The 16699-nt window shown below is 46.5% G+C and overlaps 1 protein-coding gene across 8 annotated transcripts in view; it reads right to left on the bottom strand.

Moving 5' to 3' along the window:
* The window catches only part of CUX2 (cut like homeobox 2), a 264124-nt gene that overhangs the window by 223793 nt on the left and 23632 nt on the right, over nt 1-16699 (bottom strand). For 2 of the 8 annotated variants that reach the window (XM_072722853.1, XM_072722852.1), the window contains exon 1: nt 4415-4607. The exons of 4 other annotated variants lie outside the window; for them this stretch is intronic. The gene's annotated coding sequence lies outside the window, so the exon portion shown is untranslated. Of the gene's footprint in view, nt 1-1803; nt 2035-4414; nt 4857-16699 lie in introns of those variants that run through there. 2 more of the 8 variants (XM_072722848.1, XM_072722858.1) reach the window with 2 other exon arrangements.

Raw genomic sequence — 16699 nt, 5'->3', positions numbered from 1 at the left:
GTGACTGTACCTCTCTGACCCTCATCTGTAATCAAGGGTACTAACACCAGTCCTTGCTCTAAATGCCACTGCAGGTCCACCCTGGTGAATGTCACAGTATATCACAAATGCCATGGATAATTCTGACCAGGTGATAGTTGCCTGTGGCAAAAGTTCAGAGGCTACAAGAGGGTATAAAGGACAAAGTCAATCTCCCTCCTATACCAAGTCTCCCTGCCAAGGGCAATCACTGTTGGCAGTTTCTTATGAGTCCTTCTGGAAAGTTCCATATTGAGATTTATTGTCACTTGCTTATATGTTCAAAGAGCAGTCTGTTTGAAGTCACGAGCTTATAAAAGGCAGTGCTGAGATTGGAAGCCCTCACATCTGACTCCATAGCCCAAGTCTGCAACCTCTGTACCACCCTGTTCCTAGCTCTTCCAGTTTGAGGAAAAGTCTGGAGGACCAGCCAAGATATAGGCAGTGTTTTGTCACAAAGAATGCTTCCACTGTCATGGGACCAGACCACCATGGGCTACCAGCCTCCTCAGGCTGGCCGAGGGCCCCAGCTGGCCCTAAGTACCATGTCCTCTTCCTTAGTAACCTGGCCATGGAATTGGAGAGCCCATCTCCTTCACCCCACTCCATGCTGTGTCCCTGGCCCATATCCCCATCACCACTCACTGCATGGCTGCAGGAGACCCCGCAGTGGTCTACCATTCCCACAGCCCCTTCTCCTCAGAGTGACCTTTCCTAGGGCAAAACTTAAGCCACTCCTTTGCTCAAAACCTTTCCAGGGCTCCCTATGGCACTGCAGATAAAACCCAAAGTCCTTCCTCTACCTAACTCAGGCCCTGTTTACCTTTCCAGTCTCCCTCTACCTCCCTCTCTCCCCTTGTCATCCTCTCATCTGCCACCTGGCCCTTCTTGGCTCCCCCAGCCCACTGGCCTCTAGGCCTTCACCCCTGCCTGGTGGCCAATTTCCATTTCTCTTCACTCACAGAGACCTCCCTGAACCACAATCTAAATTAGGTATTCTTGCTATTTTTTCCTCAGAGCTTCCTCACAGCACTTCGTATACTCTGTAATTTCTTCTAAACTGCCTGCCTCAGCCTCTCACCAGAATGTGTGCTCTGTGTGGGCAGCAACTGTGTCTCTCTCAGTAATGGCTTCATCCCGGGTCAACAAAGAGCCTGGAACACACTGTGGGCTCAAATGTTTGCTGAATGGATAAATAAAATGATCAGAACAATTCCCTTCCAAAATGAATCCATATGCACCCAGTTTATTTTTCTGCCCACTTCCATAGGTTGTTCTGAAAATCTGGGAACAGGGCTAAAAACCCAACTACCTCCAGAGCTAAAACGCCTTTGCCACCCCTGGCTACTGCCTGGACTCCCTTTGTCTCCTCCCTTCTTCCTTGCTGTTACATTAAGCAAAACTTCTCCATTGGCAAATAAATGCTTTTTCTATCAATAACCACGGATGACTAAATCAACCCTTTAGCTGCTGTTCTTATCTCTTAAACAGACCCATGGATTTCCCAACTAATCAGAAGGTGAATCAAATGCTGCCATTTGAGGTGGGAGATAATCCGGTCAATTTCTTCCAGGAGGAGGGATCTGAGTGGGAATTTGCGTATGGCCCCCAAAAAACAAACACTCTTGTAAATAAAGCCGGCCTCTATCCTGTCTCCACAATGCAACTCTTATTGAGTGAGTCAGGTGTTTGGCTGATTAAAAATTGATCCATTTCAAAATCTAATCAACAGAATAGGATTCTTTCATACGTTATCAAGAGAGCTGCTGACATCGAAAACCAAACCTGTTATTAACCCATGAACTCCAGTGACCCGCTGCTCGCCGTTCCGCAGGACCGTAAATTATTCAGTGGTCCAAGACTGGGGGTAGCCAGCCTGATGGATTTAGACAGGGGCGCAGTCCAGGGAGCTCAGGTCGATGGCGTGGCCCCGCTGGTCCCCAGAGGCTAGGGTTCCAGACACTTGGGGTCTTCGTATCATGACTGTGAATACATTAGCCCCATCCGGCTGGGCCTGGCCACGGCTGTGCCTTTGACAGAAAAGCTTCTCTCAACTCTGCAAGCAGAGCAGGCTGGCCCGGGCCTCAGGCGGCTGCGGGGCTGCAGAACAATATTATCCCTAATTCCCAAGTTAATAAATTATTTTCCTTGAACTACAGAAAAGGAAAAAATAAACAAAGATGAGGGGGGCCAGCTGCATTTGCAAACAGTTAGGAACAGGCAATACAGTCAGTTCAAATATTTTACCTCCTCATGCAAGGAAGAGTTCTGTTGCAATGGGACTGTTTAAAAGAGGAGATGAAAAAAGCCAGCCATTGGCTGTTTATGTGTCTGGCAAGGCCCAGAGGGGCAATGGGCTTTCTTGCCAACTTCTAGACTCTTTGACCTTGAATTAAAGCCTCGTTAAGAGTCGTATCTTATAAAAACAAGAGCAGAGTAAATAAAGGGTTTTTTAAAGGACACATACATACCCACATCAAAGTTTCCATCCTGCTAAGCAAGCAGGAAATCCAGTGGCTGCACTGGCATTATTATTTTAGGGCCCATATTCTACAGCTGACCTGATTAGAGAAGATGATTTAAGAGGGAAAAATATGAGTCTCAGGCAGGACTAGAAGGAGACTGCAAACTGGAAAGAACTGGACCACCACTGAGTGATGAAAGGGACTGAGGTGAGTCATTTCCTTGCTCTGAGCTTCCAGGAGACCCGGAAGGAAGAAAGACACCAGCATGGGCTCTGTGGAACAGCCTCTGGCAGAGCCAGTGAATCTCTGGGAGCTGTTCAGGCAAACCACAATCAAATCAGCTCTGCTACTTTGTGGCTATGATCATGGACAAGTGACTCAGTCCCTCTTCGCCTCAACTCTCTAATCTGTCAAATGGGAATAATAAAGCCACTATGTGTTTTAAGTTCTTCAGGTTTCCCCTGTGTGAGAAACACGCTGGAATTACTCAAATGCTCCATAGATGGGATCTGTTGTTACTGTTAATATTATTGCTATTATGATGCCAGGTGTTCTGTACTCCTTAGAGGAGCGTATGATAAAGTCGGCAGTGGATTAATATTCTCAATTGCACACTTCCCACTCAAATGCTTGACCTTTATGAAAGTGATGATCCTAACCTGCCTCTTTAGTGCACGATACTTTAGTAGGAACCCCAGAAAGTACCTATTTAGTAGGTGCTTGAGGCTGAAAGCCAAAGTCCTGGGTTCACACGCCAGTCCTGCCAATTGAGAACTGTGATTTTGGGAAAGTGAATTCACTTTTCTGAACCTTAGCTTTCACAACTTTACAAAAATGGGGTGATCATATCAACTTCCAGGAACTCGCTTAACATGGTGCCTGGCATATAGTAAGCCCTCAATTAATGCTGGCTGTTATCATCATCACTATTATTCAGACTTAGTTTCCCATTTAGTTAAGTGGAGACTATTTTCTTTCACTTGCTAGGAAAAGTTGAACCTGGTAGGAGCCTCTTGATGAGTGACCCCTGGGCTAGTTACTCCATCTCTCTGAAGCCTAGGTTCCTCTCCAATAGGGGTACATAATGAAGACTACAAACTCTGAAGGGCAAGGCCTGCATCTGGCTTGGTCACAACACTACTCCCTCAGTCAACAACCATGCCCAGCCTACAATAAACACTTAAAGAAAGAAAAAAGAAAGACAACACTATAATTAAAATATTTGCTTGATGAGTTCTTCCCCCCAAAATGTCTGTGCCCAGAACAAGCTTTCAGCAGCAAATAAATGTGGAAAAAAGGTGAATGTTTCCCTCCTCAGACCCAAATCCTGCAGGGGTTGGAAAGCACCTAACCCACCGCAGCCTAAACTGCCTGGACACATTGGCTCTGCCCCAGAGAGCATCCAGGAGGCCAGAGAGAGGCTGACTCCCCAGCTAACAAACAATTACAGATCACCAGGAATCCTCTCTTAAATAATAATATATTTATAAGTCTGAGGCCCCTATGACCTCTCCTCAAAAGCAAAATCATCCTCTGAAGGCCCCTCGACCTGATCATATTGATCCCGTCTGAGCTGTAATTTTGTGGCTTTGAGTTGAGGAGACAAGGATGGCCTGCCCAGCTGGCGGTGGCCTGGCAGCTCCAGGGGTGCCTGGCAGAGGCTGTGATGAAAAAGAAATCAGATCTGTCCTCCAAAGTCAGAGAAGTGAGTGCTCCTGCAGGCAGGACTCAGAGGGGATAGGAGCCAGCAGTGGGCACTGCCTCTGTCCACCAAGCCCTCAGGCCCAGCATGGCCCAATCTAGACCAGAGAAGACCCACAAGGACTGAATGAATGGACTGTGAGTCCCTGAGGCTCTGGCCAGGCAGAGACAGGGTAAGGGCAGCGATTCTGGGAGCCCAGGTCCTACCCCATGGCCGGGCTCAACCTTACCTGGCCAAATGGTGGGATCTCCAGAGACCTCAGGTTTGGGCCTGAGGGGCACCATGCCCCCTCCCCCACAGTGGTGGCCAGAATGTGGTGGGCACCTTGAGCTGAGACGGGTTCCTAGGCCAGCCACGTCTTCCCTGCTGCCGATGCCGCCTTTACTGTTTATCCACTGTCTGTTTTCCTCATGACAGGCGTTCCAAGAACTGCAGACAGAAATCAATGCAGCTGGTCCTGGTGCCCACGCTCCCGCCCCCACCCATTCCTCCTGCTGCCAAAGTTCAGTGTCACTTCCTGTAAAGCTGGGGCAGCCTCTGAGCTGAGCGTGAGGGGCAGCCTGAAGAAGGGACACCCCCTCAACCCTTGACCCAGACTAGAGGCCTTGGGCAGAGGAGTCCCCAGAAAGGCTAGGCAAGGCCAGGCCCTTTACCTTCACCCAAAGGGGAGAGCCGACCAGGCAGGGAGCAGCAAAGAAAAGTATTTTCCTGCCCCACCTTCCACTTAGCACATTACAAACACGGGCAACAGGAGTGTACCCTAAAGTTTTGGTTCTGAGTCACCTGGGGCCTTGGTGAAAAATTCACTCAACTCAGCCCTGGAGATTCAATTTCAAGAGATCTGGGGTAGGGTCAGGATTCTGCACTTTAACAAGCCCCCAAGGTGATTCAAATGGGAAAGTAAGTTTGGGAGACACATTTGTGTGCAAAGATGCAGCTTCCAGGATGCTAATCACTGTGATGCTCAGAAGAGAAAGAAACTATAATTAAGAGGATAACTAGATAATGGTGCACCTGGGTGGCTCAGCTGGTTAAGCATCTACTCTTGATTTCTGCTCGGTCATGATCTCAGGTTTGTGAGATGGAGCCCCAGTCAGGCTCTGTGATGGGCACCTACTTGAAATTCTCTTTTCTCCCTTCCACTCTCATGTGTGAGTACACAGGCTCTCTAATAGAAAAAGAGGATAGCTAGATAAAATAAAGGACTCCTGAATAAGTGTGAATTCAGATAAACAATGTATATTATTTAGTATAAGTACGTCCCAAATACTGTACAGGCTGTACTTAGATTAAATATTATTTTTTATCTGAAATTCAAATTTAACTAGGCATCTGATATATATATTTTTTCAAAACCTAGCAACCCAAACTGAAAAACACTAACCATCCCATACTGAAGCTTACTGACATAAAAGGAGAGAATGTTATATAGCCTCTAAAATGGGTAGAAACCGTCAACACAGCATTTGCCATGCTGGGGCATTGTTCACATGCCTCACACATATTACTTAACTCATATAAATATCCAAATATTTATCATGCAAATATTATCCTCCAAAGAACAGAAGCAGGCATTATTGACCTTTTGGACAGAAGACGAAACTGAGGCACAGAGAGATAAGTCACTTTGCTAAAGCCACATAGCTGGAATGGCAAAACTGGGTAATAAACTAAAGGAAGTCAGATTCCAGAGTTAATAACAAACACTTTATTACTCTCTAATGGGAGAATAAATGATAAAACACATAAAAAGACAAGATCATGTAACTTAGCATGGAGTCAGAACAAGATTTACAGTATGGTTTCATTCCTTAAAATGTATGTATGTTATATATACAGGCATTAGAGAAATGATATATACAGGCATTAGGTCACACACAGCTGGTAGAAGTATAACCTGGGGGGCGCCTGGGTGGCTCAGTCAGTTAAGCATCTTCCTCCGGCTCAGGTCATAATCTCAGGGTCCTGGGATCAAGCCCCATGTCAAGTGCCTGCTCAAGGTAAGACTGCTCCTCTCTCTGCCTCTGCCCCCCCCCACCCCCCACCCCCCCCCACCCCGCACATGTGCAAGTGCTCACACTCTCTGTCTCAAAAAAAAAAAAAAAAAAGTGTAAACTGCTACAGCCACTTTGGAAAACCACTATACTAAAGCTATGTATATGCTTTCTGTAACCCAGCAATTCCACTCCTTGATACAAAGCCTTGAGTCTCAACCAGAGGTGATTTTTCCCACCTCCTTTGGGACACTGGCAATCCCTGGAGGCACCTGATTGTCACAGGTTGGGAGATGCTACTGTCACTTAGTGGTAGAGGCCAGGGATGCTGCTAACCATCCTACAATGCCCAGCGAAGTCCCCACAAGAATGAATCATCCAGCCCCAAATGTCAACAGTGACAAGATGGAGAAACCCCCCTGTTCCCGGGAAAAATGCCTGCACCTCTACACCAAGAGACAATTGTGTACCAACATTCCTAATAGTGCTCTTGTAGGAATCCCAAACTGGAAGCCACCCAAATGTCCTTCAACAGGAGAATGGATGAATAAATTGTGGTCTACTCATACAGAAGAATGCTAGATGGCAATGAGAATGGATGAACCACAACTGCACACAACAATGTGGGTGAATCTTGAGAGCACAATGTTGGTGAAAGAAGCCAGACAAAAAATAGCACATACTGGCTGATTCCCTTTACAAAAAATTTATAAACAGGCAAAATTAATGTGTGCTGTTAGAAGTCCAAATGGGTAATATTTGGGGGGCAGGTTGGCAGTGACCAGAGAGGACATGATACGGCTTCAGGGGTGGCAGCAGAGATGTTCTATTTGTTAATCTGAGTGTTTCTTAAAGATTTATTTCAGGGAGAGAAAAAGACTGTGTGTGTGAGAGCAGGAGCTGGGGGAAGGGGGAGAGGGAGAGAGAGAGAGAGAGAATCCCAAGCAGACTCCTTACTGAGTGTGGAGCCTGATGTGGGGCTCAATCTCACGATCCTAGGATCATGACCTGAACTGAAACCAAGAGTTGGAGCTCAACCAACTGAGCCACCCAGGAGCCCCTGATCTGTGTCCTTTTCTGTATGTTTGTTACATTTGGACAAAAAATCTAAGAAAACAGTGATAAAGATTTATCTCAGAAGCAGGTGATTTTTTTTTCTTTTTTGCTGATTTATTCTTTCCAGAATTGCCACATTGCACGTCTTATTTTTTTAATGACTGAGTAGGCCAACAGCAAATCCATTTGTTCATTCATCAAAAAGTGTGCTGACCCCTACAGTGTGTCACTGCCCGCACCCCCCTCCTCAGCATAGGGGACTGGAAGTCATGAGGGAAGGTCATTCCTGACCTCAAGGAGCTCACAGTCTCCATGCAGGGGAGGAAAGAATAGAACCACAATCGGTCTGAGCTGCAGGCGGCCAGCAGCCGGGTATTTCAGCCACCTAGTCCAATGTTTTAGTCAGTTTGATTTCTCCAGGGCAGGGTCATGTCTCCCCAGCTGTCTGGAATCCCAGTTTCCCAACCAAACTCCCTCCTGCTTACCTGGGGCTGAATCCATCATTAATGTTACTATCTGCCCCCCTCTGCTCATGGGAGTTTGCCATTCCTTAAAGTAGATATTGCAATCAGTACTACACTCTGACAGAGAGGTAGACAAGGGATTGTAGAAACCAAAAATGTATGGGGGTGAGGAGGCCCAGGGGCTGGAGGACTTGCTCTTGATAGGAACACAAACACATATGGAAAAATGCCACTATATAAACAAAGCAGTCTTTATTTGTGGTCAACCTTGGGGTGGAGGTGTTGCCCACAGTGAATACTTAAGAGAGGTGGGTGTTGACAGAGGAATAGGAGTCCACTGGATAGACCACGTATGGAACACTACTATGGACAGGGAAACAGCATGGAGGGAAAATAACATTGCTCTCTGGAAGTCACACTAACCTCAATACAGCTGGTACGTGCGCTGTAATGGAGGTTCAGCCAGGGTGCATCTGGGGAAGTGAGCATCAGCTAAAATTTATTAAGCACTCTGTGCCAGGCACCACACTAAGGAAGTGCTTTGCCTATACTGTCTTCACTAAACCAAATGGCCCTATTCTACAGATGAGAAAACTGAGACTCAGAGAAGTAATCATGTGGAGGACAAGGGGACAGAGGGAGGCTACACAGTGATCTTCAGTGATTGGCTCAGTGAAGATGGCAGAGCTGGGATCTGAACCCAGAATGAGGCACATTCTTAACCCTGAAATCTTCCCCTCCCATAGGAGAGGCACGGAAGCACTGCTGGCACCCCTTGTCCCCTCCTCTCAGGGGTCTGCCTGGAGCTACTAGATCCCCTAAGGCGGCACACGAGTCCGCAAAGAAGGGAACAGAGTTGAACCAGGAAAGGCAGAGCAGGTGAGTTACAAAGCACTGCTGCAGGGCCCTGCTGGGAACATAGTAGAAAATACCAGCTGCTCTAACCAGCATCGCCTTTAATCTCTTCAGAAAATGGATGCTGCTCCTGGGTCCCTGGAGAGCCTAAAGTTTAGGCTGAAGGCTTTCTGGAAAAAAGCTCACTGTTGCCGGCATTTCCACAGTCACCCCGGGTGACATCTGACACTCCAGCACCGACTCACTGACAAACATCTTCAAAGGACAGAAATCGGCCAGTTTTGCCATCTTTTCATACAGATGTCATTCACCCACAGGAAGCACATGCATTGTGAGAGTTATTTTGGTTGGAGGAAGCCAACCCCAGAGCAAATCCAAGAAAGAAATAAAAGGAAGGGGAGTGGGGAGAGCAACTCAGGCAAAATGCGAAAAAAATGGCGTTTGGTGAAACTGCACACAAAACAATCTTTTTCAAGATGATCTTTTTTGAGATCAAAGATGAGTGGGGAGAACTGTGCTGAACGCCAGCAGGTGCAGCAAGCTCAGGAAGATGTTGTGGGACTTTGCAGGTGTCTGTGGGTCCTGTTTAAATGGGCAAAATCCAAGCCCAATGAGCCACCTGCTTGGCTCAAGTGTGATGGGGAAAGAGCAAGATGATCCCTACTAGGGGGTCCCAACAGGCTCCTCTGAAGTGAATCTGAGACCCAGAGGATGGGAACAGCCCACATCTGCTGACACTCTTGCGGGACCTTATTCCTCTGGGAGGTTTACGGACATGACCATGGCCAAGTCACTGCCCAGCCCCTCTCCAAAAATTCATGTGAAGAAAGAGTGTTCAAAATCCCAAAGACTATGGAGTTCTGCCCAGGGCTGTGTCCTGGCACACCATGTAGCCTCCCTCTGTACCCTTGTCCTCCACATGATGTTCTTCAAACAACAAGGCACATCCTGCACTACCTGGCAGGTCAGCACCAGACTGGTGGCAGACATGACGTGTGTCTGGTTCACCTTTGTAGAAATTTGGTCATGTGGAATGGAGTGGCCAAAAGTTTCCAGAATCTTACACAGGGAGATGTTTTGGGAGGGAGATGTTTTGGGGGTGTTTCTCATTGTTGATGGTGAGGAAGTCAATCTAAGTGAGCTTAAACAAAACAAAACAAAAAAACAGGCTGGGCACCCACCATCAAAGTATACAGAGGAGAAGGCAGCTTCCATGGTGATTCAACCAGGGTTCTGTCTTTCTTCATATCTTAACTCAGCATATCTCTGCAGGCTGCTTGCACTCTGTCCCCACGTGGCGGTCTGCAACCCCAGCTCCAGGCAGCTCTAGACTTCCATCCCTCCAGCATCTCAGCTAGAGAGAAAACTGCTCCCTCTTTGTTTAATGGAAAAATCCCAGAGAAGCTCTCAGATTGGCCTAGACTGAGCCTTGTGACTCCCTCTGGAATAACGACCAAAGACAGGGGGGTGGAGTACTAGGAGTCAGCAGTACTCCCTCTTCCTGGGTTGGCTGAGGTGACTGAGGGGAAGAGGTGGAGGCCACTACAGGGACATAAGGTATATAATGCCACAATACAGTGTGCGGTGCTCTCTGCCCCACTGCCTGTTTGCTGTTCCACGAGCACTTGAGGCTCGGCCACTCTCCCAGCCTGATTTCTCCAAGTCTACTGTCATAAGGAGCAGTCTCATAATGACCATCTGGGTCACAAAAAGGAGTATTCAATGAGCATTCCCCAGGTACCGGGCACTCTGCCAAATGCTTTCCATGAATCCTCTCGTTGGATCCTTTAGTCCACCCTTTGTCATCCCATCTTACAGTGTAAAAGTTGGTGTTCAGAAAAGTTCAGGGGCTCATCCAAGATGACACAGCTTATAAGAAGCAAAGCTGGAAGTTGAGCCTGACTCTAGTGAACTCCAAACCAGTGCTCTTATTCATGACCCCATTCTGATTCCTATAGTATAAGACTTTAAGGAATTAACTCTCCTAGAGTGGCACATGGACATTTACATGCTGGGATAGAGGAAGGTCCCCAAGTATAATGACCATGGGGTGGCATTCCCTAATACAGTTGTCACTTCTACATAACTAAACCCCCTTCATCCCTCACCCAGAGCCTGGCACCAGTAGATGCTCAACAATGTTGGTCAAATTGGATTCAACCCTTGGGCAAAGGTTAAGATGAGGAGATTCCCCAGGAGATATTTATATTTAGCCTCTGGTCCCTGGAGTGGGCCCTGACCCCAAGGGCAAGTGACAAATGTCAGTTTGTCTAAAAAGCATGGTGCAAAAAAAAAAAAAAAAAAAAGGTGCTGCCAGACATTCTAAAGAAGAATTCTAATGAAGAAATTCAACCTTTCATTACGTTGAAAGAACTTCTATGTCTACTAATATGGGAGACAAGATAACCTGAAAATGTTCCCCACTACAAAGCATCCCAAAATACTGGATAAAATATACCAGAATCCCTTTAAATATACAGGTCAATTCAGTAAGAAAGTAAGAAAAATTCCCATGGGCCAAAACTGAAAAGGAAACTCAAAATCAAACTGCTAAGAATTTGAACTGATACTTCAGTGCCCTTGGCAATTAAGGGGTAGGGACAGGTTCCCATCTTGGTAGCCCAGAGGTCTTCACCCTCAGTCACAGTGGGTCAGAACACTTCTGTCCACTAATACAGGAAGAAGAGGAGACAACTGATCGTTTTAGCCTTGCCTCTAGGTTGGAAAACCAAAAAGTAGCCTTTCCAGGAGATCCCTGGGTGGCTCAGCGGTTGAGTGCCTGCCTTTGGCCCAGGGTGTTATCCTGGAGTCCTGGGATCGAGTCCCGCATCAGGCACCCTGCATGGAGCCTGCTTCTCCCTCTGCCTGTGTCTCTGCCTCTCTCTCTGTGTCTCTCATGAATAAATAAGTACAATCTTAAAAAAAAAAAAAAAAGTAGCCTTCCCTGAGAATTTGTAACCATGGGTCTGCCTTAACATGAGTTTGAGTTCAAGTTTATACTATCCTTGGAGTTCTCAGACTTGTGTGCATCAGAATCACCTGGATGGCCTGTTAAAACACCAACTGATGGGTTCCACACACCACCCCCGCCCCCAGCTCTGCCCCAGGACTCCTGATTCAGAAGATCTGGGATGAGACCAAAGAATTTTCATGTCTAAGTTCAGAGGTGCTGCTTGTCCAGGGACCACCCATTTGGAAACTACTATTTTCAGCCAAGCAATTAATATTAAAAAGCAAAAAACATTCTCCTCTGGTAATATCCCTAGACATTATGCAAAAGAAAATAGGAAATCTCTCTAGAGCAGGAGTAAGTGAACTATGACCTGTGGGCCAAATCCCACCTGCCCCCAGGCCAAATCCAGCCATACCCATCAGTCTATAAATTTATGGATGCTTTTGTTGCACAACAGCAGAGCTGAGTAGATGTATCAGGGACTACAGACAGCAAAGCCAAGAATATCTATTATCTGGCCTTTTACAGAAAAAGTTGGCAAACTTCTACACTGGGAGTAACTCGGGCCACTCCAAATCCCCAAAGATTTAATCTTACTGAAGATGAGCTCTCAATCTAAAATTATAAAATACACAGGGAAACAGTACCATGTGTGAGAATTAACAGACATGACAACTAGCAGGATCAGGTCCAAGAACTTCAGATAGTGGAATTATTATATACAGATCTAATAAACATAATATATTAGAAGGACAGCCTACATTTAGCAACTCTCAGGTTCTCAATGATCCTGAAGACAATGATATTTACTGAGGGCCTACCGTGTGCCAGGCTTTGGCTCAAGCGCAAGTGCTTTATAGGGTCCAAATCTTTCATGTAAAGAACTCCAATTCAAGTATGAGACCAAAGCTCAGAGATGTCTTTTCACTTGCCTTACTTTACACAGCAAATATGAAGCAGAGCCAGGATAAAACCCAGGTCTTGGCTAAAACCGAGTTCTAAAAGGTTCTGGAGCCTCTAACTAACTTCCACTCCACAACAAGGTGATCCACGATAGAGATTAACAGCTCTTAGGGTACCTGGGGGACTCAGTCGGTTAAGCATATGTCTTTGGCTCAGGTCATGATCCCAAGGTCCTGGGATCGAGCCCCATGCTGGGCTCCCTGTTCGTCTGCTTCTCCCTCTCCTCTCTGCTCATGCTCTCTCGCTCTGCCTCTCTCTGTCTCTCAAATAAATAAATACAACCTTTTTTTTAAAAAAAGAGAGGCAGAGACATAGGCAGAGGGAGAAGCAAGCTCCCTGCAGAGAGCCTGATGCAGGGTTCGATCCCAGGACCCCAGGATCACGCCCTGAGCCAAAGGCAGACACTCAACCACACAGGCATCCCTAAATAAAATCTTAAAAAAAAAAAAAAAAAAAAAAAAGGTGCTCTTAACTTGGAGCAAATGGCTCCAAGTTTGGAAGACTCAACAACCCCCTAAAACTATATCCAAAATACTGTGTCCCTATCATGTTCTGGAAGAGCAGATCCATAGCTTTCTCCAGATTCTCAAAGTCAAAGAACCCAAGATAGCCAAATTCAAATGGGTACCTTTTCTCCACACCACACCAGGATCATGTTAATAGTGAACATTTCTTGTACACAGTGCCAGATACCATTTGAACTTTTTAAGTATATGCTTGTTTAAATCCCATGCAACCCTATAGGAAGTACTTTTATCAGCCCCATTTTATAGATGAGAAAACTGAGGCCACAGAGGGATTAAATAACTTGTCTGGGGTCCCAAAATTAGCAAGTGACAGAACAGAGACCCCAGAGTGGAACACATTCATTTGCATACTTAACCTCTGCTAAACTGCTTCCTGACGCCCATTGCAGCCAGCCCTCCACTTCTGAATCCAACCACTTGTCTATACAAGTACGGAGAGCCTAGGGTCTTTCCTGTCTGGAACCATTTCCACATGCACAAGAAACAGGGATATCCTTCTACCTACATTTCAGGGCAAAGTCCCATTCCTAATCCCAATCACTATGTCCACAGGAGTATTTCCAAGGCCAGCCAGACATGAACTGGATATTTCTTGGGTGTTTGAGCATGCCCCTGTCCCCCACCACCTCGCCTGGCACCAGCCCAGACACCAACTACCTACTTGGCTGGTGCCTTGTGAATCGCCAACATAAACACACATTTACCCAATTTTTCAGAATGAGCAATATTTACTCAACAGCTCAGAATGGCTCATATGGAACTATTAAACCCCATTGCCTCAGTCTGCAGCTCAGAGCGTGATAATGAATCAGTATTTTGGAGCGATTACGATGCTAATAAGAATGTGTGAGGCACAGAATATCGTATGTAGGGGCAGCCGCCAAATCCCCTGGACTCCCTGCCTCATTCAGGAATTCCACCATTCCAGAAAGCAGCCAGCCTGAGAAACGCCAGCCCCCAAGGCAGGCCACGCTTGAGTTACTAGAACACAAAGCAGATGAGAAATAGAGACCACCATTTTGCACAGGGCAGGCCCCCGCCATGCTAGTCCTCGTTGGGGATGTAGAGAGAGATGGTGCCCCTTCTTGACAGCCCTGAAGGCTCCAGAGCCCCCTATACTGGCAGGGCCTAGAGTTTTAGCATGGCATTTCACACACTCAGATATGCATAAACATTGGAGAAAAAATACGTATTCCCTCAGGCTGCATGCCTGAAGCAATGTTAGATTTGGTGGGGGTTTTCTGGTGTTTTTGTTTCTGGTTTTTTTGGATCTTTCTCTTTTCACAAGCCCCTAGGTAAATAATAAATGGCAGTAAGCGAGCATATATTTGAGGCCTTCCCTTAGGGGCCTTAAAACGCCTCCAATTCTCCTCTTTTATCCCTCTAATCCTCACTCCCCAGCCACTGTTTCCCTCTGTTCAGGATAAAGACTCCGCAGGACCTACAGGCCCTGTTTAAGCCAACCCTGTCTACACTCCCTAGCCACACCCCACTTCTCTGCCCTTTACCTCCTGCTTCAGCAACATTGGCCATCATTTACTTCCTGAAAACAAAAGTGTGTCCTTCCACCCCAGGACCTTTACATGTACTGCTCTTGTCCTCTACCTGAATAACCACAGCCCCTCTTCTCTTGGCTAACTCAAGAGTCCTTTCCTAACTTCCAGACTAAATCTGTTATACAATCTCTTCATTCCTGACTCATTTCCTCCACAGCCCTAAGCAAGGTTTGCAATTTCAAATATGTGATTATTTGATTAATGTCAGTCTCTTAAGGGATTTACTTCTAAACACCATGGAGACCAAACTTGAGGGCAGAGAACAAACTTGTGTTGATCATCAGGGCATTCCCAACACATGGCCCAGGACCTGGCACACAGCAGCTGCCAGAGAAATATGGATGACTGACTGATGGACTATATGAATGAATGAATCCCTAAGCCCCAGCCCCCTCCCCACTCTGCTTCTTCAACTGGCTGCCTCTTCACTGAGTTGAGCCCCATTGCTTTCCTGGGCTATTTATAGCCCTATTTTGTCTACTGCAATGTGCCATGTTCACAATATAAGCATCAAATAAATACTTAATCATAATAAAATGCTTGTGGAGCCCCCAATCAGAATAGCCCTGTGCCCTCCCCCTGGTTTAGGTCTGTGTATTTGTGTGCATACACGTGTAGGTGCACACACTTGCATTTCCACACAAGATTCCCCAATGGGCCTGTATAGAGGCAGAAAAGCACCTGTGTGTGAGTGTGTCTGCCATATTCATTCAACAACGGTTAAGGGAGAACCCACTCTGTGCTAAGCACAATTGCTGGGGGAAGAACAGCAAATAAGACAGACCCATTGCTGGCTATACATGACATACTGACACTTAATAGGTGATTACCATATGCCAGTCTCCAGTTCAACACTTCAGGTAAAGGTACTCATCTCATACCAACAATATTCTCGTGAGAGAGGATACCCATTTCATAGACGAGGAAGCTGAGGCACAGACAGAACAGTACTGGCCTAAAGTCTCACTGACAGGGAAAAACTGGAACCCCTGTCTCCTCAACTCTGGAGACAAGTTTTTGGCCACGGGTCCTCATCCATCCCTCATTGCCAAGAACAGGGATAAGAACATAAAACCAGAAACACATTTTTTTCCCCATCATTGCTGTCTTTCAGAAGCAAAAACAAAAACAAAAACAAAAACAAAAACAAAAACAAAAAAAAACCCTGGAGATGCCCAGGGACAAGGTCCAGCTGAGGGGAGAGTGATCTACTTGCTTCATAATATATTAGGTGAGTAAAATGCTTGTTCTAAAGATAGCAAAATGTTGGAATCCCTGGGTGGCTCAGCGATTTAGCGCCTGCCTTCAGCCCATGGAGTGATCCTGGGGTCCCGAGATCGAGTCCTACATCAGGCTCCCTGCATGGAGCCTGTTTCTCCCTCTGCCTATGTCTCTGCCTCTGTGTGTGTGTGTGTGTGTGTGTGTGAATAAATAAATAAAATCTTTAAAAATATATAATAAAATAAAGATAGCAAAATGCTGTGCAAAAGGCTACTGCCAACAAGTGAAGAGACAATGAAAGAGAACTGGACATACTGATGCAAACCAGGGAGACAGACGCAATGGAAGCACACTGAAACAGGGGTTATGTTCTTGGCATCTTCTCCCCCCATCTCTTCTGTGTCTCTGAAGCCCTCCAATAATGTGGCAGCATGGCTTTCATAAGACAAAATTAATTTTTTTAAATCCCTTCTTTTCCTTCTGGTCACGGGATTATGTGCCTCTGCCTCCCTGCCCTGCCCACCCTACAACTCAAAAAACTTTCCTCAGTTCCTCTTGGTCTCCTAACAACTCAAGAATGAAAACAGACAAGAAGGCAGAGTAAAGTAGGCCATGGAGCCATTGTGTGCAGGGATCTGAGGGATGCAGGACCAGGAGAACGTGCCTCTCCTCACTCCTCCGTGTGTGTGTGCACAAGGATGCGTGAGTGCATGTGGCTGAGGATGCCCAGGCCTGTGGCTCACCAAGTAGAGTCTCCCCACACAGTCTGGTGTCCACAAGGCCACAGCAGGAAAACTTCCTGAAGCCTCCCTGGGGAGGGGGCAGCAGGGCAGGCTGAAGTCCCCAGCATCCCAGAGCCAAGAAGTGGCAGGTGTCACTATTCACTTTCTTCTAAAACGTTGAACCCTTCTTGGAGGAAGATACT

Source organism: Vulpes vulpes, chromosome 10 (genome assembly GCF_048418805.1).
Source record: "Vulpes vulpes isolate BD-2025 chromosome 10, VulVul3, whole genome shotgun sequence".
NCBI lineage: Eukaryota > Metazoa > Chordata > Mammalia > Carnivora > Canidae > Vulpes > Vulpes vulpes.
Note: the sequence above shows the minus strand (reverse complement) of the source record. Positions and strands in the feature narration are given on the sequence as shown.